Genomic DNA, 27,013 nt, shown 5'->3' with positions numbered 1-27,013 from the left:
ACACAGCAGAACCTAAACCCATACCATTATTGCTAAGCAGCAAGACAGGGGCCCATTGCACTCCCACGGGGCCTTTTTAAATGCAATCCATAACCCGGATTTGCCAGGAACCCTTCTTACTCCTCCTACTTGCATGTGACACTGGGCTTAGGATCTGCATAGGAAACACACACACAAGCACACACCTACCTTTGTTGCCTGCAGATGCCTCCTTGGCTGTCCCCAAACGGTATCAAACCAACACCCACGGGAAGCTGTAAGCATAGAGGACATGCCTGCACCCCATTGGACTTACCTGTGTGGGTTAAACCCGGGTTATTTGACAACCTATGGCGGTGATGGTTCTGCTCAGGCAGAGCAGTGCTGATGCTCCTCATAAAGCTGTCGCTGCTGTGAAGGTTCTAGGTGACATCACAAATCCCTATGGTTACATACACAACAAAGCTGGGTTGTTGTTGTTTACACTCTGCAAGGCCTGTGGAAGTGAGTGACATCATAGGACTGTAGTTCTGAGGGTTCTAGATGGATGCAACAATCTCCTGTTGCTTCTATGAAGGCCATAATAGACGACATCACCAAACAGCTCCATAGTCACATACACAGCAAAGGAGAGATGTTGTTTACACCTAGTGATGTCAGTGGTATTGAGTGACATCACAGCACAGTGCTAAGGCTCCTGGGCCTGGACACAGCAGCGGCTGCAATATCTCAACGGAGAATACGTTTATATATATGTGTGTGTGTGCGCGTATATATATATATATATATATATATATATATATATATATATATATTTCTCCGCCGAAATCACTTTTAAACCCATTTCCACCTTTTTTTCCCTTCTCTTCCTCTTACTTTTTTTTCACATTTTTTTACGTTTTTCTCCTTTTCGCCTCTTTTCTGGGCGTATTATTCTTCTTTTTCTTCTTTTTTTTCGTCTAATGCATACCCCATCAGTGCAGCAATGCTTATTCAATACCGCCAGCAGATGGAGACACTGGGGGATAATTTTCTAAGGATTTATACTGATTTTTCCTGTCTGAATTTGTCGCACAGAAAGTTGCAGGCCAAATATGTGTGACATTTCTGCGACTTTAGCTTCTAGAGCATTTTTACAACATTATACATAGGTGCTGAATTCATAAAAAGCGACTGTTCAGCGACAGACAAGTCGCATCGGCTGAAAGTAGGCCAGAATGTCAGTCCATGTTGGAGCAGGTTTAGATACAGTCTAAAGTATAGATCTCAAAGTCTGTGCACAGAATTTAGCAAGGGCCTCGCACCTTCTGATGCATCAGGTAGGTGCACAATAGCATAGCCTAACCCTCTGTACTTTGGTCTATATTGATGCGGGACATAGACAGCCAGCTGATGACCAATCCATTAGTGCAATGGATGGCTGGAAGCATTTGTCTTTGCCTTTGCAATACCACAGAAGCAATGCATGGTCAATGTACAGCAATGACACATCTGTGTGAACAGCCAGGAGACCCCCCCCCCCCCCCCCCATGTTATGTTACATAGTTACATAGTTAGTACGGTCGAAAAAAGACATATGTCCATCAAGTTCAACCAGGGAATTAAGGGGTAGGGGTGTGGCGCGATATTGGGGAAGGGATGAGATTTTATATTTCTTCATAAGCATTAATCTTATTTTGTCAATTAGGAACATTCAGCACCCACCCGCTATCAAGGCAGCTGCCTATCATGTCATGCCCTACCTGCACAGGTGTGCTGGCTACTCAAATGATCCAATTAAGGAGGCCATTTAGTCAGCAGCAGCAGAAGTCCTGTGCCTGGACGCTCCAACAGCGGCCAGACACAAGCAGAAGCAGAAGCAGCAGAAGCAGCAGCAGCACCACCTTTTGTTTTTTGGCTGCAGCAGCAGCAAGGCCCACAGGGCTGGCTAGCTGGCTAGCCAGCAAGCAGGTAGCAATGAAAGTAGGAATCTTTCTTTTTAACCCTGTAAGGGGGTGGTGCACTGTACCCGAAGATACTGCCATATCGGGTCAATGCATAGGGCGACGGAAGCAAGCTTCGAAATCGGCCCCCGTTCTCAAAAATCCATTTAATATATGGTCCCCAGATAGGGGACGTATCAGATATTAAACTGATAAGAACAGATACTACACTTGATCTTAGCCAAAAGGCCGAGAAGCGATAACCGTGAAAGGGGCGGGCCCAACAAGGTGCCCTTCATGGGCACTATCACTGCTTGCTGTCAGGGAGGCTGCCAGACAATTTTCCATGCACACTCTGGGCTGGGGGGCAGTCAACCACCAGTACACACAGCAGAACCTAAACCCATACCATTATTGCTAAGCAGCAAGACAGGGGCCCATTGCACTCCCACGGGGCCTCTTTAAATGCAATCCATAACCCGGATTTGCCAGGAACCCTTCTTACTCCTCCTACTTGCATGTGACACTGGGCTTAGGATCTGCATAGGAAACACACACACAAGCACACACCTACCTTTGTTGCCTGCAGATGCCTCCTTGGCTGTCCCCAAACGGTATCAAACCAACACCCACGGGAAGCTGTAAGCATAGAGGACATGCCTGCACCCCATTGGACTTACCTGTGTGGGTTAAACCCGGGTTATTTGACAACCTATGGCGGTGATGGTTCTGCTCAGGCAGAGCAGTGCTGATGCTCCTCATAAAGCTGTCGCTGCTGTGAAGGTTCTAGGTGACATCACAAATCCCTATGGTTACATACATAACAAAGCTGGGTTGTTGTTGTTTACACTCTGCAAGGCCTGTGGAAGTGAGTGACATCATAGCACTGTAGTTCTGAGGGTTCTAGATGGATGCAACAATCTCCTCTTGCTTCTATGAAGGCCATAATAGACGACATCACCAAACAGCTCCATAGTCACATACACAGCAAAGGAGAGATGTTGTTTACACCTAGTGATGTCAGTGGTATTGAGTGACATCACAGCACAGTGCTAAGGCTCCTGGGCCTGGACACAGCAGCGGCTGCAATATCTCAACAGAGAATACGTTTATATATATGTGTGTGTGTGCGCGTATATATATATATATATATATATATATATATATTTCTCCGCCGAAATCACTTTTAAACCCATTTCCACCTTTTTTTCCCTTCTCTTCCTCTTACTTTTTTTTCACGTTTTTTTACGTTTTCCTCCTTTTCGCCTCTTTTCTGGGCGTATTATTCTTCTTTTTCTTCTTTTTTTTCGTCTAATGCATACCCCATCAGTGCAGCAATGCTTATTCAATACCGCCAGCAGATGGAGACACTGGGGGATAATTTTCTAAGGATTTATACTGATTTTTCCTGTCTGAATTTGTCGCACAGAAAGTTGCAGGCCAAATATGTGTGACATTTCTGCGACTTTAGCTTCTAGAGCATTTTTACAACATTATACATAGGTGCTGAATACATAAAAAGCGACTGTTCAGCGACAGACAAGTCGCATCGGCTGAAAGTAGGCCAGAATGTCAGTCCATGTTGGAGCAGGTTTAGATACAGTCTAAAGTATAGATCTCAAAGTCTGTGCACAGAATATAGCAAGGGCCTCGCACCTTCTGATGCATCAGGTAGGTGCACAATAGCATAGCCTAACCCTCTGTACTTTGGTCTATATTGATGCGGGACATAGACAGCCAGCTGATGACCAATCCATTAGTGCAATGGATGGCTGGAAGCATTTGTCTTTGCCTTTGCAATACCACAGAAGCAATGCGTGGTCAATGTACAGCAATGACACACCTGTGTGAACAGCCAGGAGACCCCCCCCCCCCCCCCCATGTTATGTTACATAGTTACATAGTTAGTACGGTCGAAAAAAGACATATGTCCATCAAGTTCAACCAGGGAATTAAGGGGTAGGGGTGTGGCGCGATATTGGGGAAGGGATGAGATTTTATATTTCTTCATAAGCATTAATCTTATTTTGTCAATTAGGAACATTCAGCACCCACCCGCTATCAAGGCAGCTGCCTATCATGTCATGCCCTACCTGCACAGGTGTGCTGGCTACTCAAATGATCCAATTAAGGAGGCCATTTAGTCAGCAGCAGCAGAAGTCCTGTGCCTGGACGCTCCAACAGCGGCCAGACACAAGCAGAAGCAGAAGCAGCAGAAGCAGCAGCAGCACCACCTTTTGTTTTTTGGCTGCAGCAGCAGCAAGGCCCACAGGGCTGGCTAGCTGGCTAGCCAGCAAGCAGGTAGCAATGAAAGTAGGAATCTTTCTTTTTAACCCTGTAAGGGGGTGGTGCACTGTACCCAAAGATACTGCCATATCGGGTCAATGCATAGGGCGACGGAAGCAAGCTTCGAAATCGGCCCCCGTTCTCAAAAATCCATTTAATATATGGTCCCCAGATAGGGGACGTATCAGATATTAAACTGATAAGAACAGATACTACACTTGATCTTAGCCAAAAGGCCGAGAAGCGATAACCGTGAAAGGGGCGGGCCCAACAAGGTGCCCTTCATGGGCACTATCACTGCTTGCTGTCAGGGAGGCTGCCAGACAATTTTCCATGCACACTCTGGGCTGGGGGGCAGTCAACCACCAGTACACACAGCAGAACCTAAACCCATACCATTATTGCTAAGCAGCAAGACAGGGGCCCATTGCACTCCCACGGGGCCTTTTTAAATGCAATCCATAACCCGGATTTGCCAGGAACCCTTCTTACTCCTCCTACTTGCATGTGACACTGGGCTTAGGATCTGCATAGGAAACACACACACAAGCACACACCTACCTTTGTTGCCTGCAGATGCCTCCTTGGCTGTCCCCAAACGGTATCAAACCAACACCCACGGGAAGCTGTAAGCATAGAGGACATGCCTGCACCCCATTGGACTTACCTGTGTGGGTTAAACCCGGGTTATTTGACAACCTATGGCGGTGATGGTTCTGCTCAGGCAGAGCAGTGCTGATGCTCCTCATAAAGCTGTCGCTGCTGTGAAGGTTCTAGGTGACATCACAAATCCCTATGGTTACATACACAACAAAGCTGGGTTGTTGTTGTTTACACTCTGCAAGGCCTGTGGAAGTGAGTGACATCATAGCACTGTAGTTCTGAGGGTTCTAGATGGATGCAACAATCTCCTGTTGCTTCTATGAAGGCCATAATAGACGACATCACCAAACAGCTCCATAGTCACATACACAGCAAAGGAGAGATGTTGTTTACACCTAGTGATGTCAGTGGTATTGAGTGACATCACAGCACAGTGCTAAGGCTCCTGGGCCTGGACACAGCAGCGGCTGCAATATCTCAACGGAGAATACGTTTATATATATGTGTGTGTGTGCGCGTATATATATATATATATATATATATATATATATATATATATATATATTTCTCCGCCGAAATCACTTTTAAACCCATTTCCACCTTTTTTTCCCTTCTCTTCCTCTTACTTTTTTTTCACGTTTTTTTACGTTTTTCTCCTTTTCGCCTCTTTTCTGGGCGTATTATTCTTCTTTTTCTTCTTTTTTTTCGTCTAATGCATACCCCATCAGTGCAGCAATGCTTATTCAATACCGCCAGCAGATGGAGACACTGGGGGATAATTTTCTAAGGATTTATACTGATTTTTCCTGTCTGAATTTGTCGCACAGAAAGTTGCAGGCCAAATATGTGTGACATTTCTGCGACTTTAGCTTCTAGAGCATTTTTACAACATTATACATAGGTGCTGAATACATAAAAAGCGACTGTTCAGCGACAGACAAGTCGCATCGGCTGAAAGTAGGCCAGAATGTCAGTCCATGTTGGAGCAGGTTTAGATACAGTCTAAAGTATAGATCTCAAAGTCTGTGCACAGAATTTAGCAAGGGCCTCGCACCTTCTGATGCATCAGGTAGGTGCACAATAGCATAGCCTAACCCTCTGTACTTTGGTCTATATTGATGCGGGACATAGACAGCCAGCTGATGACCAATCCATTAGTGCAATGGATGGCTGGAAGCATTTGTCTTTGCCTTTGCAATACCACAGAAGCAATGCATGGTCAATGTACAGCAATGACACACCTGTGTGAACAGCCAGGAGACCCCCCCCCCATGTTATGTTACATAGTTACATAGTTAGTACGGTCGAAAAAAGACATATGTCCATCAAGTTCAACCAGGGAATTAAGGGGTAGGGGTGTGGCGCGATATTGGGGAAGGGATGAGATTTTATATTTCTTCATAAGCATTAATCTTATTTTGTCAATTAGGAACATTCAGCACCCACCCGCTATCAAGGCAGCTGCCTATCATGTCATGCCCTACCTGCACAGGTGTGCTGGCTACTCAAATGATCCAATTAAGGAGGCCATTTAGTCAGCAGCAGCAGAAGTCCTGTGCCTGGACGCTCCAACAGCGGCCAGACACAAGCAGAAGCAGAAGCAGCAGAAGCAGCAGCAGCACCACCTTTTGTTTTTTGGCTGCAGCAGCAGCAAGGCCCACAGGGCTGGCTAGCTGGCTAGCCAGCAAGCAGGTAGCAATGAAAGTAGGAATCTTTATTTTTAACCCTGTAAGGGGGTGGTGCACTGTACCCGAAGATACTGCCATATCGGGTCAATGCATAGGGCGACGGAAGCAAGCTTCGAAATCGGCCCCCGTTCTCAAAAATCCATTTAATATATGGTCCCCAGATAGGGGACGTATCAGATATTAAACTGATAAGAACAGATACTACACTTGATCTTAGCCAAAAGGCCGAGAAGCGATAACCGTGAAAGGGGCGGGCCCAACAAGGTGCCCTTCATGGGCACTATCACTGCTTGCTGTCAGGGAGGCTGCCAGACAATTTTCCATGCACACTCTGGGCTGGGGGGCAGTCAACCACCAGTACACACAGCAGAACCTAAACCCATACCATTATTGCTAAGCAGCAAGACAGGGGCCCATTGCACTCCCACGGGGCCTTTTTAAATGCAATCCATAACCCGGATTTGCCAGGAACCCTTCTTACTCCTCCTACTTGCATGTGACACTGGGCTTAGGATCTGCATAGGAAACACACACACAAGCACACACCTACCTTTGTTGCCTGCAGATGCCTCCTTGGCTGTCCCCAAACGGTATCAAACCAACACCCACGGGAAGCTGTAAGCATAGAGGACATGCCTGCACCCCATTGGACTTACCTGTGTGGGTTAAACCCGGGTTATTTGACAACCTATGGCGGTGATGGTTCTGCTCAGGCAGAGCAGTGCTGATGCTCCTCATAAAGCTGTCGCTGCTGTGAAGGTTCTAGGTGACATCACAAATCCCTATGGTTACATACACAACAAAGCTGGGTTGTTGTTGTTTACACTCTGCAAGGCCTGTGGAAGTGAGTGACATCATAGCACTGTAGTTCTGAGGGTTCTAGATGGATGCAACAATCTCCTGTTGCTTCTATGAAGGCCATAATAGACGACATCACCAAACAGCTCCATAGTCACATACACAGCAAAGGAGAGATGTTGTTTACACCTAGTGATGTCAGTGGTATTGAGTGACATCACAGCACAGTGCTAAGGCTCCTGGGCCTGGACACAGCAGCGGCTGCAATATCTCAACGGAGAATACGTTTATATATATGTGTGTGTGTGCGCGTATATATATATATATATATATATATATATATATATATATATATATTTCTCCGCCAAAATCACTTTTAAACCCATTTCCACCTTTTTTTCCCTTCTCTTCCTCTTACTTTTTTTTCAAGTTTTTTTACGTTTTTCTCCTTTTCGCCTCTTTTCTGGGCGTATTATTCTTCTTTTTCTTCTTTTTTTTCGTCTAATGCATACCCCATCAGTGCAGCAATGCTTATTCAATACCGCCAGCAGATGGAGACACTGGGGGATAATTTTCTAAGGATTTATACTGAATTTTCCTGTCTGAATTTGTCGCACAGAAAGTTGCAGGCCAAATATGTGTGACATTTCTGCGACTTTAGCTTCTAGAGCATTTTTACAACATTATACATAGGTGCTGAATACATAAAAAGCGACTGTTCAGCGACAGACAAGTCGCATCGGCTGAAAGTAGGCCAGAATGTCAGTCCATGTTGGAGCAGGTTTAGATACAGTCTAAAGTATAGATCTCAAAGTCTGTGCACAGAATTTAGCAAGGGCCTCGCACCTTCTGATGCATCAGGTAGGTGCACAATAGCATAGCCTAACCCTCTGTACTTTGGTCTATATTGATGCGGGACATAGACAGCCAGCTGATGACCAATCCATTAGTGCAATGGATGGCTGGAAGCATTTGTCTTTGCCTTTGCAATACCACAGAAGCAATGCATGGTCAATGTACAGCAATGACACACCTGTGTGAACAGCCAGGAGACCCCCCCCCCCCCCCCCATGTTATGTTACATAGTTACATAGTTAGTACGGTCGAAAAAAGACATATGTCCATCAAGTTCAACCAGGGAATTAAGGGGTAGGGGTGTGGCGCGATATTGGGGAAGCGGTGAGATTTTATATTTCTTCATAAGCATTAATCTTATTTTGTCAATTAGGAACATTCAGCACCCACCCGCTATCAAGGCAGCTGCCTATCATGTCATGCCCTACCTGCACAGGTGTGCTGGCTACTCAAATGATCCAATTAAGGAGGCCATTTAGTCAGCAGCAGCAGAAGTCCTGTGCCTGGACGCTCCAACAGCGGCCAGACACAAGCAGAAGCAGAAGCAGCAGAAGCAGCAGCAGCACCACCTTTTGTTTTTTGGCTGCAGCAGCAGCAAGGCCCACAGGGCTGGCTAGCTGGCTAGCCAGCAAGCAGGTAGCAATGAAAGTAGGAATCTTTCTTTTTAACCCTGTAAGGGGGTGGTGCACTGTACCCGAAGATACTGTCATATCGGGTCAATGCATAGGGCGACGGAAGCAAGCTTCGAAATCGGCCCCCGTTCTCAAAAATCCATTTAATATATGGTCCCCAGATAGGGGACGTATCAGATATTAAACTGATAAGAACAGATACTACACTTGATCTTAGCCAAAAGGCCGAGAAGCGATAACCGTGAAAGGGGCGGGCCCAACAAGGTGCCCTTCATGGGCACTATCACTGCTTTCTGTCAGGGAGGCTGCCAGACAATTTTCCATGCACACTCTGGGCTGGGGGGCAGTCAACCACCAGTACACACAGCAGAACCTAAACCCATACCATTATTGCTAAGCAGCAAGACAGGGGCCCATTGCACTCCCACGGGGCCTTTTTAAATGCAATCCATAACCCGGATTTGCCAGGAACCCTTCTTACTCCTCCTACTTGCATGTGACACTGGGCTTAGGATCTGCATAGGAAACACACACACAAGCACACACCTACCTTTGTTGCCTGCAGATGCCTCCTTGGCTGTCCCCAAACGGTATCAAACCAACACCCACGGGAAGCTGTAAGCATAGAGGACATGCCTGCACCCCATTGGACTTACCTGTGTGGGTTAAACCCGGGTTATTTGACAACCTATGGCGGTGATGGTTCTGCTCAGGCAGAGCAGTGCTGATGCTCCTCATAAAGCTGTCGCTGCTGTGAAGGTTCTAGGTGACATCACAAATCCCTATGGTTACATACACAACAAAGCTGGGTTGTTGTTGTTTACACTCTGCAAGGCCTGTGGAAGTGAGTGACATCATAGCACTGTAGTTCTGAGGGTTCTAGATGGATGCAACAATCTCCTGTTGCTTCTATGAAGGCCATAATAGACGACATCACCAAACAGCTCCATAGTCACATACACAGCAAAGGAGAGATGTTGTTTACACCTAGTGATGTCAGTGGTATTGAGTGACATCACAGCACAGTGCTAAGGCTCCTGGGCCTGGACACAGCAGCGGCTGCAATATCTCAACGGAGAATACGTTTATATATATGTGTGTGTGTGCGCGTATATATATATATATATATATATATATATATATATATATATATATTTCTCCGCCGAAATCACTTTTAAACCCATTTCCACCTTTTTTTCCCTTCTCTTCCTCTTACTTTTTTTTCACGTTTTTTTACGTTTTTCTCCTTTTCGCCTCTTTTCTGGGCGTATTATTCTTCTTTTTCTTCTTTTTTTTTCGTCTAATGCATACCCCATCAGTGCAGCAATGCTTATTCAATACCGCCAGCAGATGGAGACACTGGGGGATAATTTTCTAAGGATTTATACTGATTTTTCCTGTCTGAATTTGTCGCACAGAAAGTTGCAGGCCAAATATGTGTGACATTTCTGCGACTTTAGCTTCTAGAGCATTTTTACAACATTATACATAGGTGCTGAATACATAAAAAGCGACTGTTCAGCGACAGACAAGTCGCATCGGCTGAAAGTAGGCCAGAATGTCAGTCCATGTTGGAGCAGGTTTAGATACAGTCTAAAGTATAGATCTCAAAGTCTGTGCACAGAATTTAGCAAGGGCCTCGCACCTTCTGATGCATCAGGTAGGTGCACAATAGCATAGCCTAACCCTCTGTACTTTGGTCTATATTGATGCGGGACATAGACAGCCAGCTGATGACCAATCCATTAGTGCAATGGATGGCTGGAAGCATTTGTCTTTGCCTTTGCAATACCACAGAAGCAATGCATGGTCAATGTACAGCAATGACACACCTGTGTGAACAGCCAGGAGACCCCCCCCCCCCCCCATGTTATGTTACATAGTTACATAGTTAGTACGGTCGAAAAAAGACATATGTCCATCAAGTTCAACCAGGGAATTAAGGGGTAGGGGTGTGGCGCGATATTGGGGAAGGGATGAGATTTTATATTTCTTCATAAGCATTAATCTTATTTTGTCAATTAGGAACATTCAGCACCCACCCGCTATCAAGGCAGCTGCCTATCATGTCATGCCCTACCTGCACAGGTGTGCTGGCTACTCAAATGATCCAATTAAGGAGGCCATTTAGTCAGCAGCAGCAGAAGTCCTGTGCCTGGACGCTCCAACAGCGGCCAGACACAAGCAGAAGCAGCAGAAGCAGCAGCAGCACCACCTTTTGTTTTTTGGCTGCAGCAGCAGCAAGGCCCACAGGGCTGGCTAGCTGGCTAGCCAGCAAGCAGGTAGCAATGAAAGTAGGAATCTTTCTTTTTAACCCTGTAAGGGGGTGGTGCACTGTACCCGAAGATACTGCCATATCGGGTCAATGCATAGGGCGACGGAAGCAAGCTTCGAAATCGGCCCCCGTTCTCAAAAATCCATTTAATATATGGTCCCCAGATAGGGGACGTATCAGATATTAAACTGATAAGAACAGATACTACACTTGATCTTAGCCAAAAGGCCGAGAAGCGATAACCGTGAAAGGGGCGGGCCCAACAAGGTGCCCTTCATGGGCACTATCACTGCTTGCTGTCAGGGAGGCTGCCAGACAATTTTCCATGCACACTCTGGGCTGGGGGGCAGTCAACCACCAGTACACACAGCAGAACCTAAACCCATACCATTATTGCTAAGCAGCAAGACAGGGGCCCATTGCACTCCCACGGGGCCTTTTTAAATGCAATCCATAACCCGGATTTGCCAGGAACCCTTCTTACTCCTCCTACTTGCATGTGACACTGGGCTTAGGATCTGCATAGGAAACACACACACAAGCACACACCTACCTTTGTTGCCTGCAGATGCCTCCTTGGCTGTCCCCAAACGGTATCAAACCAACACCCACGGGAAGCTGTAAGCATAGAGGACATGCCTGCACCCCATTGGACTTACCTGTGTGGGTTAAACCCGGGTTATTTGACAACCTATGGCGGTGATGGTTCTGCTCAGGCAGAGCAGTGCTGATGCTCCTCATAAAGCTGTCGCTGCTGTGAAGGTTCTAGGTGACATCACAAATCCCTATGGTTACATACACAACAAAGCTGGGTTGTTGTTGTTTACACTCTGCAAGGCCTGTGGAAGTGAGTGACATCATAGCACTGTAGTTCTGAGGGTTCTAGATGGATGCAACAATCTCCTGTTGCTTCTATGAAGGCCATAATAGACGACATCACCAAACAGCTCCATAGTCACATACACAGCAAAGGAGAGATGTTGTTTACACCTAGTGATGTCAGTGGTATTGAGTGACATCACAGCACAGTGCTAAGGCTCCTGGGCCTGGACACAGCAGCGGCTGCAATATCTCAACGGAGAATACGTTTATATATATGTGTGTGTGTGCGCGTATATATATATATATATATATATATATATATATATATATATATATTTCTCTGCCGAAATCACTTTTAAACCCATTTCCACCTTTTTTTCCCTTTTCTTCCTCTTACTTTTTTTTCACGTTTTTTTACGTTTTTCTCCTTTTCGCCTCTTTTCTGGGCGTATTATTCTTCTTTTACTTCTTTTTTTTCGTCTAATGCATACCCCATCAGTGCAGCAATGCTTATTCAATACCGCCAGCAGATGGAGACACTGGGGGATAATTTTCTAAGGATTTATACTGATTTTTCCTGTCTGAATTTGTCGCACAGAAAGTTGCAGGCCAAATATGTGTGACATTTCTGCGACTTTAGCTTCTAGAGCATTTTTACAACATTATACATAGGTGCTGAATACATAAAAAGCGACTGTTCAGCGACAGACAAGTCGCATCGGCTGAAAGTAGGCCAGAATGTCAGTCCATGTTGGAGCAGGTTTAGATACAGTCTAAAGTATAGATCTCAAAGTCTGTGCACAGAATTTAGCAAGGGCCTCGCACCTTCTGATGCATCAGGTAGGTGCACAATAGCATAGCCTAACCCTCTGTACTTTGGTCTATATTGATGCGGGACATAGACAGCCAGCTGATGACCAATCCATTAGTGCAATGGATGGCTGGAAGCATTTGTCTTTGCCTTTGCAATACCACAGAAGCAATGCATGGTCAATGTACAGCAATGACACACCTGTGTGAACAGCCAGGAGACCCCCCCCCCCCCATGTTATGTTACATAGTTACATAGTTAGTACGGTCGAAAAAAGACATATGTCCATCAAGTTCAACCAGGGAATTAAGGGGTAGGGGTGTGGCGCGATATTGGGGAAGGGATGAGATTTTATATTTCTTCATAAGCATTAATCTTATTTTGTCAATTAGGAACATTCAGCACCCACCCGCTATCAAGGCAGCTGCCTATCATGTCATGCCCTACCTGCACAGGTGTGCTGGCTACTCAAATGATCCAATTAAGGAGGCCATTTAGTCAGCAGCAGCAGAAGTCCTGTGCCTGGACGCTCCAACAGCGGCCAGTCACAAGCAGAAGCAGAAGCAGCAGAAGCAGCAGCAGCACCACCTTTTGTTTTTTGGCTGCAGCAGCAGCAAGGCCCACAGGGCTGGCTAGCTGGCTAGCCAGCAAGCAGGTAGCAATGAAAGTAGGAATCTTTCTTTTTAACCCTGTAAGGGGGTGGTGCACTGTACCCGAAGATACTGCCATATCGGGTCAATGCATAGGGCGACGGAAGCAAGCTTCGAAATCGGCCCCCGTTCTCAAAAATCCATTTAATATATGGTCCCCAGATAGGGGACGTATCAGATATTAAACTGATAAGAACAGATTTTTTTTTTTTTATTTTAAAGCCGAGGAACGTGCTTTCGATTCACCCAAAGTGCAAGAAAAAGTGCAAACGTGTTACACTAAAAAAACGTGCACAAAGGATGCGGTCTATCGCAAGCCCTTCTCCGATAGGAGAGAGGCCCCCCAACAAACCTTACCCTTCGCCTCCGGACCAAAAGGTACCTGCGAGGTTCCAGGTTCGATGTCCCTTTTCGCCGAAGCTACTAGGAGACCACAAATGCTCCCGGCATCCCCCTTGGCGTTAGCCAAGGTATCTGCCCGCAGAGCCGATTACGGTAGGTACCCTGCGAAGCAGGAGTACCCGGGGTGTTTGCAGGGAGGTGCGGAACCTAATGGCCACACACACCTCCCCTAGACCGCCAGGAGGGACACCCAGAAGGGCTACCGCATCCTGACAAATCCTGTGAACACACAACACGCAAAAAGTGACACAGTGAGACAAAAAATAAATAAATAAGTGAATGTGTGCAGATATACTGCCCGGACATCCGGCCGGATCTATAAAAATTTCTCTGATCCTAGCCAGAAGGCCGGGAATCAAGAGGTGAGTGCCACAAGGTGAAGAGATTATGGTGCCCGTGCTTCAACTCAGTGAGCCTATTCTCCCAGTGAGTTTCGGCACCTCGGGGTCACCACTCCCCGAGGCACAAAAGTACCTCGGCTCTAGACCCTCTCAGCCTCATGGCGAGACCCGGAGGGAACAGGTCACATCGGGGCAGCCGTCGAGCTGATTCCTCAGAACCAGCCCCGGAAAGCCCTGGTACACCTGCATCCTCCATGCAGCACCCATCCCCACCAGCATGAAAACTGATAAGAACAGATACTACACTTGATCTTAGCCAAAAGGCCGAGAAGCGATAACCGTGAAAGGGGCGGGCCCAACAAGGTGCCCTTCATGGGCACTATCACTGCTTGCTGTCAGGGAGGCTGCCAGACAATTTTCCATGCACACTCTGGGCTGGGGGGCAGTCAACCACCAGTACACACAGCAGAACCTAAACCCATACCATTATTGCTAAGCAGCAAGACAGGGGCCCATTGCACTCCCACGGGGCCTTTTTAAATGCAATCCATAACCCGGATTTGCCAGGAACCCTTCTTACTCCTCCTACTTGCATGTGACACTGGGCTTAGGATCTGCATAGGAAACACACACACAAGCACACACCTACCTTTGTTGCCTGCAGATGCCTCCTTGGCTGTCCCCAAACGGTATCAAACCAACACCCACGGGAAGCTGTAAGCATAGAGGACATGCCTGCACCCCATTGGACTTACCTGTGTGGGTTAAACCCGGGTTATTTGACAACCTATGGCGGTGATGGTTCTGCTCAGGCAGAGCAGTGCTGATGCTCCTCATAAAGCTGTCGCTGCTGTGAAGGTTCTAGGTGACATCACAAATCCCTATGGTTACATACACAACAAAGCTGGGTTGTTGTTGTTTACACTCTGCAAGGCCTGTGGAAGTGAGTGACATCATAGCACTGTAGTTCTGAGGGTTCTAGATGGATGCAACAATCTCCTGTTGCTTCTATGAAGGCCATAATAGACGACATCACCAAACAGCTCCATAGTCACATACACAGCAAAGGAGAGATGTTGTTTACACCTAGTGATGTCAGTGGTATTGAGTGACATCACAGCACAGTGCTAAGGCTCCTGGGCCTGGACACAGCAGCGGCTGCAATATCTCAACGGAGAATACGTTTATATATATGTGTGTGTGTGCGCGTATATATATATATATATATATATATATATATATATATATATATATTTCTCCGCCGAAATCACTTTTAAACCCATTTCCACCTTTTTTTCCCTTCTCTTCCTCTTACTTTTTTTTCACGTTTTTTTACGTTTTTCTCCTTTTCGCCTCTTTTCTGGGCGCATTATTCTTCTTTTTCTTCTTTTTTTTCGTCTAATGCATACCCCATCAGTGCAGCAATGCTTATTCAATACCGCCAGCAGATGGAGACACTGGGGGATAATTTTCTAAGGATTTATACTGATTTTTCCTGTCTGAATTTGTCGCACAGAAAGTTGCAGGCCAAATATGTGTGACATTTCTGCGACTTTAGCTTCTAGAGCATTTTTACAACATTATACATAGGTGCTGAATACATAAAAAGCGACTGTTCAGCGACAGACAAGTCGCATCGGCTGAAAGTAGGCCAGAATGTCAGTCCATGTTGGAGCAGGTTTAGATACAGTCTAAAGTATAGATCTCAAAGTCTGTGCACAGAATTTAGCAAGGGCCTCGCACCTTCTGATGCATCAGGTAGGTGCACAATAGCATAGCCTAACCCTCTGTACTTTGGTCTATATTGATGCGGGACATAGACAGCCAGCTGATGACCAATCCATTAGTGCAATGGATGGCTGGAAGCATTTGTCTTTGCCTTTGCAATACCACAGAAGCAATGCATGGTCAATGTACAGCAATGACACACCTGTGTGAACAGCCAGGAGACCCCCCCCCCCCCCCATGTTATGTTACATAGTTACATAGTTAGTACGGTCGAAAAAAGACATATGTCCATCAAGTTCAACCAGGGAATTAAGGGGTAGGGGTGTGGCGCGATATTGGGGAAGGGATGAGATTTTATATTTCTTCATAAGCATTAATCTTATTTTGTCAATTAGGAACATTCAGCACCCACCCGCTATCAAGGCAGCTGCCTATCATGTCATGCCCTACCTGCACAGGTGTGCTGGCTACTCAAATGATCCAATTAAGGAGGCCATTTAGTCAGCAGCAGCAGAAGTCCTGTGCCTGGACGCTCCAACAGCGGCCAGACACAAGCAGAAGCAGAAGCAGCAGAAGCAGCAGCAGCACCACCTTTTGTTTTTTGGCTGCAGCAGCAGCAAGGCCCACAGGGCTGGCTAGCTGGCTAGCCAGCAAGCAGGTAGCAATGAAAGTAGGAATCTTTCTTTTTAACCCTGTAAGGGGGTGGTGCACTGTACCCGAAGATACTGCCATATCGGGTCAATGCATAGGGCGACGGAAGCAAGCTTCAAAATCGGCCCCCGTTCTCAAAAATCCATTTAATATATGGTCCCCAGATAGGGGACGTATCAGATATTAAACTGATAAGAACAGATACTACACTTGATCTTAGCCAAAAGGCCGAGAAGCGATAACCGTGAAAGGGGCGGGCCCAACAAGGTGCCCTTCATGGGCACTATCACTGCTTGCTGTCAGGGAGGCTGCCAGACAATTTTCCATGCACACTCTGGGCTGGGGGGCAGTCAACCACCAGTACACACAGCAGAACCTAAACCCATACCATTATTGCTAAGCAGCAAGACAGGGGCCCATTGCACTCCCACGGGGCCTTTTTAAATGCAATCCATAACCCGGATTTGCCAGGAACCCTTCTTACTCCTCCTACTTGCATGTGACACTGGGCTTAGGATCTGCATAGGAAACACACACACAAGCACACACCTACCTTTGTTGCCTGCAGATGCCTCCTTGGCTGTCCCCAAACGGTATCAAACCAACACCCACGGGAAGCTGTAAGCATAGAGGACATGCCTGCACCCCATTGGACTTACCTGTGTGGGTTAAACCCGGGTTATTTGACAACCTATGGCGGTGATGGTTCTGCTCAGGCAGAGCAGTGCTGATGCTCCTCATAAAGCTGTCGCTGCTGTGAAGGTTCTAGGTGACATCACAAATCCCTATGGTTACATACACAACAAAGCTGGGTTGTTGTTGTTTACACTCTGCAAGGCCTGTGGAAGTGAGTGACATCATAGCACTGTAGTTCTGAGGGTTCTAGATGGATGCAACAATCTCCTGTTGCTTCTATGAAGGCCATAATAGACGACATCACCAAACAGCTCCATAGTCACATACACAGCAAAGGAGAGATGTTGTTTACACCTAGTGATGTCAGTGGTATTGAGTGACATCACAGCACAGTGCTAAGGCTCCTGGGCCTGGACACAGCAGCGGCTGCAATATCTCAACGGAGAATACGTTTATATATATGTGTGTGTGTGCGCGTATATATATATATATATATATATATATATATATATATATATTTCTCCGCCGAAATCACTTTTAAACCCATTTCCACCTTTTTTTCCCTTCTCTTCCTCTTACTTTTTTTTCACGTTTTTTTACGTTTTTCTCCTTTTCGCCTCTTTTCTGGGCGTATTATTCTTCTTTTTCTTCTTTTTTTTCCGTCTAATGCATACCCCATCAGTGCAGCAATGCTTATTCAATACCGCCAGCAGATGGAGACACTGGGGGATAATTTTCTAAGGATTTATACTGATTTTTCCTGTCTGAATTTGTCGCACAGAAAGTTGCAGGCCAAATATGTGTGACATTTCTGCGACTTTAGCTTCTAGAGCATTTTTACAACATTATACATAGGTGCTGAATACATAAAAAGCGACTGTTCAGCGACAGACAAGTCGCATCGGCTGAAAGTAGGCCAGAATGTCAGTCCATGTTGGAGCAGGTTTAGATACAGTCTAAAGTATAGATCTCAAAGTCTGTGCACAGAATTTAGCAAGGGCCTCGCACCTTCTGATGCATCAGGTAGGTGCACAATAGCATAGCCTAACCCTCTGTACTTTGGTCTATATTGATGCGGGACATAGACAGCCAGCTGATGACCAATCCATTAGTGCAATGGATGGCTGGAAGCATTTGTCTTTGCCTTTGCAATACCACAGAAGCAATGCATGGTCAATGTACAGCAATGACACACCTGTGTGAACAGCCAGGAGACCCCCCCCCCCCTCCCCCCCCCATGTTATGTTACATAGTTACATAGTTAGTACGGTCGAAAAAAGACATATGTCCATCAAGTTCAACCAGGGAATTAAGGGGTAGGGGTGTGGCGCGATATTGGGGAAGGGATGAGATTTTATATTTCTTCATAAGCATTAATCTTATTTTGTCAATTAGGAACATTCAGCACCCACCCGCTATCAAGGCAGCTGCCTATCATGTCATGCCCTACCTGCACAGGTGTGCTGGCTACTCAAATGATCCAATTAAGGAGGCCATTTAGTCAGCAGCAGCAGAAGTCCTGTGCCTGGACGCTCCAACAGCGGCCAGACACAAGCAGAAGCAGAAGCAGCAGAAGCAGCACCACCTTTTGTTTTTTGGCTGCAGCAGCAGCAAGGCCCACAGGGCTGGCTAGCTGGCTAGCCAGCAAGCAGGTAGCAATGAAAGTAGGAATCTTTCTTTTTAACCCTGTAAGGGGGTGGTGCACTGTACCCGAAGATACTGCCATATCGGGTCAATGCATAGGGCGACGGAAGCAAGCTTCGAAATCGGCCCCCGTTCTCAAAAATCCATTTAATATATGGTCCCCAGATAGGGGACGTATCAGATATTAAACTGATAAGAACAGATACTACACTTGATCTTAGCCAAAAGGCCGAGAAGCGATAACCGTGAAAGGGGCGGGCCCAACAAGGTGCCCTTCATGGGCACTATCACTGCTTGCTGTCAGGGAGGCTGCCAGACAATTTTCCATGCACACTCTGGGCTGGGGGGCAGTCAACCACCAGTACACACAGCAGAACCTAAACCCATACCATTATTGCTAAGCAGCAAGACAGGGGCCCATTGCACTCCCACGGGGCCTTTTTAAATGCAATCCATAACCCGGATTTGCCAGGAACCCTTCTTACTCCTCCTACTTGCATGTGACACTGGGCTTAGGATCTGCATAGGAAACACACACACAAGCACACACCTACCTTTGTTGCCTGCAGATGCCTCCTTGGCTGTCCCCAAACGGTATCAAACCAACACCCACGGGAAGCTGTAAGCATAGAGGACATGCCTGCACCCCATTGGACTTACCTGTGTGGGTTAAACCCGGGTTATTTGACAACCTATGGCGGTGATGGTTCTGCTCAGGCAGAGCAGTGCTGATGCTCCTCATAAAGCTGTCGCTGCTGTGAAGGTTCTAGGTGACATCACAAATCCCTATGGTTACATACACAACAAAGCTGGGTTGTTGTTGTTTACACTCTGCAAGGCCTGTGGAAGTGAGTGACATCATAGCACTGTAGTTCTGAGGGTTCTAGATGGATGCAACAATCTCCTGTTGCTTCTATGAAGGCCATAATAGACGACATCACCAAACAGCTCCATAGTCACATACACAGCAAAGGAGAGATGTTGTTTACACCTAGTGATGTCAGTGGTATTGAGTGACATCACAGCACAGTGCTAAGGCTCCTGGGCCTGGACACAGCAGCGGCTGCAATATCTCAACGGAGAATACGTTTATATATATGTGTGTGTGTGCGCGTATATATATATATATATATATATATATATATATATATATATATATATTTCTCCGCCGAAATCACTTTTAAACCCATTTCCACCTTTTTTTCCCTTCTCTTCCTCTTACTTTTTTTTCACGTTTTTTTTACGTTTTTCTCCTTTTCGCCTCTTTTCTGGGCATATTATTCTTCTTTTTCTTCTTTTTTTTCGTCTAATGCATACCCCATCAGTGCAGCAATGCTTATTCAATACCGCCAGCAGATGGAGACACTGGGGGATAATTTTCTAAGGATTTATACTGATTTTTCCTGTCTGAATTTGTCGCACAGAAAGTTGCAGGCCAAATATGTGTGACATTTCTGCGACTTTAGCTTCTAGAGCATTTTTACAACATTATACATAGGTGCTGAATACATAAAAAGCGACTGTTCAGCGACAGACAAGTCGCATCGGCTGAAAGTAGGCCAGAATGTCAGTCCATGTTGGAGCAGGTTTAGATACAGTCTAAAGTATAGATCTCAAAGTCTGTGCACAGAATTTAGCAAGGGCCTCGCACCTTCTGATGCATCAGGTAGGTGCACAATAGCATAGCCTAACCCTCTGTACTTTGGTCTATATTGATGCGGGACATAGACAGCCAGCTGATGACCAATCCATTAGTGCAATGGATGGCTGGAAGCATTTGTCTTTGCCTTTGCAATACCACAGAAGCAATGCATGGTCAATGTACAGCAATGACACACCTGTGTGAACAGCCAGGAGACCCCCCCCCCCCCCCCATGTTATGTTACATAGTTACATAGTTAGTACGGTCGAAAAAAGACATATGTCCATCAAGTTCAACCAGGGAATTAAGGGGTAGGGGTGTGGCGCGATATTGGGGAAGGGATGAGATTTTATATTTCTTCATAAGCATTAATCTTATTTTGTCAATTAGGAACATTCAGCACCCACCCGCTATCAAGGCAGCTGCCTATCATGTCATGCCCTACCTGCACAGGTGTGCTGGCTACTCAAATGATCCAATTAAGGAGGCCATTTAGTCAGCAGCAGCAGAAGTCCTGTGCCTGGACGCTCCAACAGCGGCCAGACACAAGCAGAAGCAGAAGCAGCAGAAGCAGCAGCAGCACCACCTTTTGTTTTTTGGCTGCAGCAGCAGCAAGGCCCACAGGGCTGGCTAGCCAGCAAGCAGGTAGCAATGAAAGTAGGAATCTTTCTTTTTAACCCTGTAAGGGGGTGGTGCACTGTACCCGAAGATACTGCCATATCGGGTCAATGCATAGGGCGACGGAAGCAAGCTTCGAAATCGGCCCCCGTTCTCAAAAATCCATTTAATATATGGTCCCCAGATAGGGGACGTATCAGATATTAAACTGATAAGAACAGATACTACACTTGATCTTAGCCAAAAGGCCGAGAAGCGATAACCGTGAAAGGGGCGGGCCCAACAAGGTGCCCTTCATGGGCACTATCACTGCTTGCTGTCAGGGAGGCTGCCAGACAATTTTCCATGCACACTCTGGGCTGGGGGGCAGTCAACCACCAGTACACACAGCAGAACCTAAACCCATACCATTATTGCTAAGCAGCAAGACAGGGGCCCATTGCACTCCCACGGGGCCTTTTTAAATGCAATCCATAACCCGGATTTGCCAGGAACCCTTCTTACTCCTCCTACTTGCATGTGACACTGGGCTTAGGATCTGCATAGGAAACACACACACAAGCACACACCTACCTTTGTTGCCTGCAGATGCCTCCTTGGCTGTCCCCAAACGGTATCAAACCAACACCCACGGGAAGCTGTAAGCATAGAGGACATGCCTGCACCCCATTGGACTTACCTGTGTGGGTTAAACCCGGGTTATTTGACAACCTATGGCGGTGATGGTTCTGCTCAGGCAGAGCAGTGCTGATGCTCCTCATAAAGCTGTCGCTGCTGTGAAGGTTCTAGGTGACATCACAAATCCCTATGGTTACATACACAACAAAGCTGGGTTGTTGTTGTTTACACTCTGCAAGGCCTGTGGAAGTGAGTGACATCATAGCACTGTAGTTCTGAGGGTTCTAGATGGATGCAACAATCTCCTGTTGCTTCTATGAAGGCCATAATAGACGACATCACCAAACAGCTCCATAGTCACATACACAGCAAAGGAGAGATGTTGTTTACACCTAGTGATGTCAGTGGTATTGAGTGACATCACAGCACAGTGCTAAGGCTCCTGGGCCTGGACACAGCAGCGGCTGCAATATCTCAACGGAGAATACGTTTATATATATGTGTGTGTGTGCGCATATATATATATATATATATATATATATATATATATATTTCTCTGCCGAAATCACTTTTAAACCCATTTCCACCTTTTTTTCCCTTCTCTTCCTCTTACTTTTTTTTCACGTTTTTTTACGTTTTTCTCCTTTTCGCCTCTTTTCTGGGCGTATTATTCTTCTTTTTCTTCTTTTTTTTCGTCTAATGCATACCCCATCAGTGCAGCAATGCTTATTCAATACCGCCAGCAGATGGAGACACTGGGGGATAATTTTCTAAGGATTTATACTGATTTTTCCTGTCTGAATTTGTCGCACAGAAAGTTGCAGGCCAAATATGTGTGACATTTCTGCGACTTTAGCTTCTAGAGCATTTTTACAACATTATACATAGGTGCTGAATACATAAAAAGCGACTGTTCAGCGACAGACAAGTCGCATCGGCTGAAAGTAGGCCAGAATGTCAGTCCATGTTGGAGCAGGTTTAGATACAGTCTAAAGTATAGATCTCAAAGTCTGTGCACAGAATTTAGCAAGGGCCTCGCACCTTCTGATGCATCAGGTAGGTGCACAATAGCATAGCCTAACCCTCTGTACTTTGGTCTATATTGATGCGGGACATAGACAGCCAGCTGATGACCAATCCATTAGTGCAATGGATGGCTGGAAGCATTTGTCTTTGCCTTTGCAATACCACAGAAGCAATGCATGGTCAATGTACAGCAATGACACACCTGTGTGAACAGCCAGGAGACCCCCCCCCCCATGTTATGTTACATCGTTACATAGTTAGTACGGTCGAAAAAAGACATATGTCCATCAAGTTCAACCAGGGAATTAAGGGGTAGGGGTGTGGCGCGATATTGGGGAAGGGATGAGATTTTATATTTCTTCATAAGCATTAATCTTATTTTGTCAATTAGGAACATTCAGCACCCACCCGCTATCAAGGCAGCTGCCTATCATGTCATGCCCTACCTGCACAGGTGTGCTGGCTACTCAAATGATCCAATTAAGGAGGCCATTTAGTCAGCAGCAGCAGAAGTCCTGTGCCTGGACGCTCCAACAGCGGCCAGACACAAGCAGAAGCAGAAGCAGCAGAAGCAGCAGCAGCACCACCTTTTGTTTTTTGGCTGCAGCAGCAGCAAGGCCCACAGGGCTGGCTAGCTGGCTAGCCAGCAAGCAGGTAGCAATGAAAGTAGGAATCTTTCTTTTTAACCCTGTAAGGGGGTGGTGCACTGTACCCGAAGATACTGCCATATCGGGTCAATGCATAGGGCGACGGAAGCAAGCTTCGAAATTGGCCCCCGTTCTCAAAAATCCAATTAATATATGGTCCCCAGATAGGGGACGTATCAGATATTAAACTGATAAGAACAGATACTACACTTGATCTTAGCCAAAAGGCCGAGAAGCGATAACCGTGAAAGGGGCGGGCCCAACAAGGTGCCCTTCATGGGCACTATCACTGCTTGCTGTCAGGGAGGCTGCCAGACAATTTTCCATGCACACTCTGGGCTGGGGGGCAGTCAACCACCAGTACACACAGCAGAACCTAAACCCATACCATTATTGCTAAGCAGCAAGACAGGGGCCCATTGCACTCCCACGGGGCCTTTTTAAATGCAATCCATAACCCGGATTTGCCAGGAACCCTTCTTACTCCTCCTACTTGCATGTGACACTGGGCTTAGGATCTGCATAGGAAACACAAACACAAGCACACACCTACCTTTGTTGCCTGCAGATGCCTCCTTGGCTGTCCCCAAACGGTATCAAACCAACACCCACGGGAAGCTGTAAGCATAGAGGACATGCCTGCACCCCATTGGACTTACCTGTGTGGGTTAAACCCGGGTTATTTGACAACCTATGGCGGTGATGGTTCTGCTCAGGCAGAGCAGTGCTGATGCTCCTCATAAAGCTGTCGCTGCTGTGAAGGTTCTAGGTGACATCACAAATCCCTATGGTTACATACACAACAAAGCTGGGTTGTTGTTGTTTACACTCTGCAAGGCCTGTGGAAGTGAGTGACATCATAGCACTGTAGTTCTGAGGGTTCTAGATGGATGCAACAATCTCCTGTTGCTTCTATGAAGGCCATAATAGACGACATCACCAAACAGCTCCATAGTCACATACACAGCAAAGGAGAGATGTTGTTTACACCTAGTGATGTCAGTGGTATTGAGTGACATCACAGCACAGTGCTAAGGCTCCTGGGCCTGGACACAGCAGCGGCTGCAATATCTCAACGGAGAATACGTTTATATATATGTGTGTGTGTGCGCGTATATATATATATATATATATATATATATATATATATTTCTCCGCCGAAATCACTTTTAAACCCATTTCCACCTTTTTTTCCCTTCTCTTCCTCTTACTTTTTTTTCACGTTTTTTTACGTTTTTCTCCTTTTCGCCTCTTTTCTGGGCGTATTATTCTTCTTTTTCTTCTTTTTTTTCGTCTAATGCATACCCCATCAGTGCAGCAATGCTTATTCAATACCGCCAGCAGATGGAGACACTGGGGGATAATTTTCTAAGGATTTATACTGATTTTTCCTGTCTGAATTTGTCGCACAGAAAGTTGCAGGCCAAATATGTGTGACATTTCTGCGACTTTAGCTTCTAGAGCATTTTTACAACATTATACATAGGTGCTGAATACATAAAAAGCGACTGTTCAGCGACAGACAAGTCGCATCGGCTGAAAGTAGGCCAGAATGTCAGTCCATGTTGGAGCAGGTTTAGATACAGTCTAAAGTATAGATCTCAAAGTCTGTGCACAGAATTTAGCAAGGGCCTCGCACCTTCTGATGCATCAGGTAGGTGCACAATAGCATAGCCTAACCCTCTGTACTTTGGTCTATATTGATGCGGGACATAGACAGCCAGCTGATGACCAATCCATTAGTGCAATGGATGGCTGGAAGCATTTGTCTTTGCCTTTGCAATACCACAGAAGCAATGCATGGTCAATGTACAGCAATGACACACCTGTGTGAACAGCCAGGAGACCCCCCCCCCCCCCATGTTATGTTACATAGTTACATAGTTAGTACGGTTGAAAAAAGACATATGTCCATCAAGTTCAACCAGGGAATTAAGGGGTAGGGGTGTGGCGCGATATTGGGGAAGGGATGAGATTTTATATTTCTTCATAAGCATTAATCTTATTTTGTCAATTAGGAACATTCAGCACCCACCCGCTATCAAGGCAGCTGCCTATCATGTCATGCCCTACCTGCACAGGTGTGCTGGCTACTCAAATGATCCAATTAAGGAGGCCATTTAGTCAGCAGCAGCAGAAGTCCTGTGCCTGGACGCTCCAACAGCGGCCAGACACAAGCAGAAGCAGAAGCAGCAGAAGCAGCAGCAGCACCACCTTTTGTTTTTTGGCTGCAGCAGCAGCAAGGCCCACAGGGCTGGCTAGCTGGCTAGCCAGCAAGCAGGTAGCAATGAAAGTAGGAATCTTTCTTTTTAACCCTGTAAGGGGGTGGTGCACTGTACCCGAAGATACTGCTATATCGGGTCAATGCATAGGGCGACGGAAGCAAGCTTCGAAATCGGCCCCCGTTCTCAAAAATCCATTTAATATATGGTCCCCAGATAGGGGACGTATCAGATATTAAACTGATAAGAACAGATACTACACTTGATCTTAGCCAAAAGGCCGAGAAGCGATAACCGTGAAAGGGGCGGGCCCAACAAGGTGCCCTTCATGGGCACTATCACTGCTTGCTGTCAGGGAGGCTGCCAGACAATTTTCCATGCACACTCTGGGCTGGGGGGCAGTCAACCACCAGTACACACAGCAGAACCTAAACCCATACCATTATTGCTAAGCAGCAAGACAGGGGCCCATTGCACTCCCACGGGGCCTTTTTAAATGCAATCCATAACCCGGATTTGCCAGGAACCCTTCTTACTCCTCCTACTTGCATGTGACACTGGGCTTAGGATCTGCATAGGAAACACACACACAAGCACACACCTACCTTTGTTGCCTGCAGATGCCTCCTTGGCTGTCCCCAAACGGTATCAAACCAACACCCACGGGAAGCTGTAAGCATAGAGGACATGCCTGCACCCCATTGGACTTACCTGTGTGGGTTAAACCCGGGTTATTTGACAACCTATGGCGGTGATGGTTCTGCTCAGGCAGAGCAGTGCTGATGCTCCTCATAAAGCTGTCGCTGCTGTGAAGGTTCTAGGTGACATCACAAATCCCTATGGTTACATACACAACAAAGCTGGGTTGTTGTTGTTTACACTCTGCAAGGCCTGTGGAAGTGAGTGACATCATAGCACTGTAGTTCTGAGGGTTCTAGATGGATGCAACAATCTCCTGTTGCTTCTATGAAGGCCATAATAGACGACATCACCAAACAGCTCCATAGTCACATACACAGCAAAGGAGAGATGTTGTTTACACCTAGTGATGTCAGTGGTATTGAGTGACATCACAGCACAGTGCTAAGGCTCCTGGGCCTGGACACAGCAGCGGCTGCAATATCTCAACGGAGAATACGTTTATATATATGTGTGTGTGCGCGTATATATATATATATATATATATATATATATATATATATATATATATATATATATATATATATTTCTCCGCCGAAATCACTTTTAAACCCATTTCCACCTTTTTTTCCCTTCTCTTCCTCTTACTTTTTTTTCACGTTTTTTTACGTTTTTCTCCTTTTCGCCTCTTTTCTGGGTGTATTATTCTTCTTTTTCTTCTTTTTTTTCGTCTAATGCATACCCCATCAGTGCAGCAATGCTTATTCAATACCGCCAGCAGATGGAGACACTGGGGGATAATTTTCTAAGGATTTATACTGATTTTTCCTGTCTGAATTTGTCGCACAGAAAGTTGCAGGCCAAATATGTGTGACATT

At 46.2% G+C, this 27,013-nt stretch overlaps 10 non-coding genes and 2 pseudogenes across 10 annotated transcripts; all 12 read right to left on the bottom strand.

Moving 5' to 3' along the window:
- Positions 1-1,971: 1,971 nt before the first annotated feature.
- Positions 1,972-2,162, bottom strand: LOC130307699 (U2 spliceosomal RNA). The gene has a single exon (XR_008856859.1). It is a non-coding gene; the product is annotated as a U2 spliceosomal RNA (small nuclear RNA).
- A 2,082-nt stretch (positions 2,163-4,244) lies between these two features.
- On the bottom strand, positions 4,245-4,435 carry LOC130307782 (U2 spliceosomal RNA). The gene has a single exon (XR_008856941.1). It is a non-coding gene; the product is annotated as a U2 spliceosomal RNA (small nuclear RNA).
- Positions 4,436-6,524: 2,089 nt separating this feature from the next.
- LOC130307698 (U2 spliceosomal RNA) lies at positions 6,525-6,715 on the bottom strand. The gene has a single exon (XR_008856858.1). It is a non-coding gene; the product is annotated as a U2 spliceosomal RNA (small nuclear RNA).
- A 2,094-nt stretch (positions 6,716-8,809) lies between these two features.
- Positions 8,810-9,000, bottom strand: LOC130307777 (U2 spliceosomal RNA). Its single transcript, XR_008856936.1, has one exon. It is a non-coding gene; the product is annotated as a U2 spliceosomal RNA (small nuclear RNA).
- Positions 9,001-11,087: 2,087 nt separating this feature from the next.
- On the bottom strand, positions 11,088-11,278 carry LOC130307697 (U2 spliceosomal RNA). The gene has a single exon (XR_008856857.1). It is a non-coding gene; the product is annotated as a U2 spliceosomal RNA (small nuclear RNA).
- A 2,090-nt stretch (positions 11,279-13,368) lies between these two features.
- Positions 13,369-13,548, bottom strand: LOC130307807 (U2 spliceosomal RNA; annotated as a pseudogene).
- Positions 13,549-14,240: 692 nt separating this feature from the next.
- LOC130307814 (U2 spliceosomal RNA) lies at positions 14,241-14,400 on the bottom strand (annotated as a pseudogene).
- A 2,092-nt stretch (positions 14,401-16,492) lies between these two features.
- Positions 16,493-16,683, bottom strand: LOC130307637 (U2 spliceosomal RNA). Its single transcript, XR_008856800.1, has one exon. It is a non-coding gene; the product is annotated as a U2 spliceosomal RNA (small nuclear RNA).
- Positions 16,684-18,773: 2,090 nt separating this feature from the next.
- Positions 18,774-18,964, bottom strand: LOC130307696 (U2 spliceosomal RNA). The gene has a single exon (XR_008856856.1). It is a non-coding gene; the product is annotated as a U2 spliceosomal RNA (small nuclear RNA).
- A 2,088-nt stretch (positions 18,965-21,052) lies between these two features.
- On the bottom strand, positions 21,053-21,243 carry LOC130307693 (U2 spliceosomal RNA). Its single transcript, XR_008856854.1, has one exon. It is a non-coding gene; the product is annotated as a U2 spliceosomal RNA (small nuclear RNA).
- A 2,080-nt stretch (positions 21,244-23,323) lies between these two features.
- On the bottom strand, positions 23,324-23,514 carry LOC130307718 (U2 spliceosomal RNA). The gene has a single exon (XR_008856878.1). It is a non-coding gene; the product is annotated as a U2 spliceosomal RNA (small nuclear RNA).
- A 2,083-nt stretch (positions 23,515-25,597) lies between these two features.
- On the bottom strand, positions 25,598-25,788 carry LOC130307695 (U2 spliceosomal RNA). The gene has a single exon (XR_008856855.1). It is a non-coding gene; the product is annotated as a U2 spliceosomal RNA (small nuclear RNA).
- Positions 25,789-27,013: the final 1,225 nt, after the last annotated feature.

Source organism: Hyla sarda, unplaced genomic scaffold (assembly GCF_029499605.1).
Source record: "Hyla sarda isolate aHylSar1 unplaced genomic scaffold, aHylSar1.hap1 scaffold_144, whole genome shotgun sequence".
Lineage (NCBI taxonomy): Eukaryota > Metazoa > Chordata > Amphibia > Anura > Hylidae > Hyla > Hyla sarda.
This window is presented reverse-complemented; position numbering and strand designations above follow the sequence as displayed.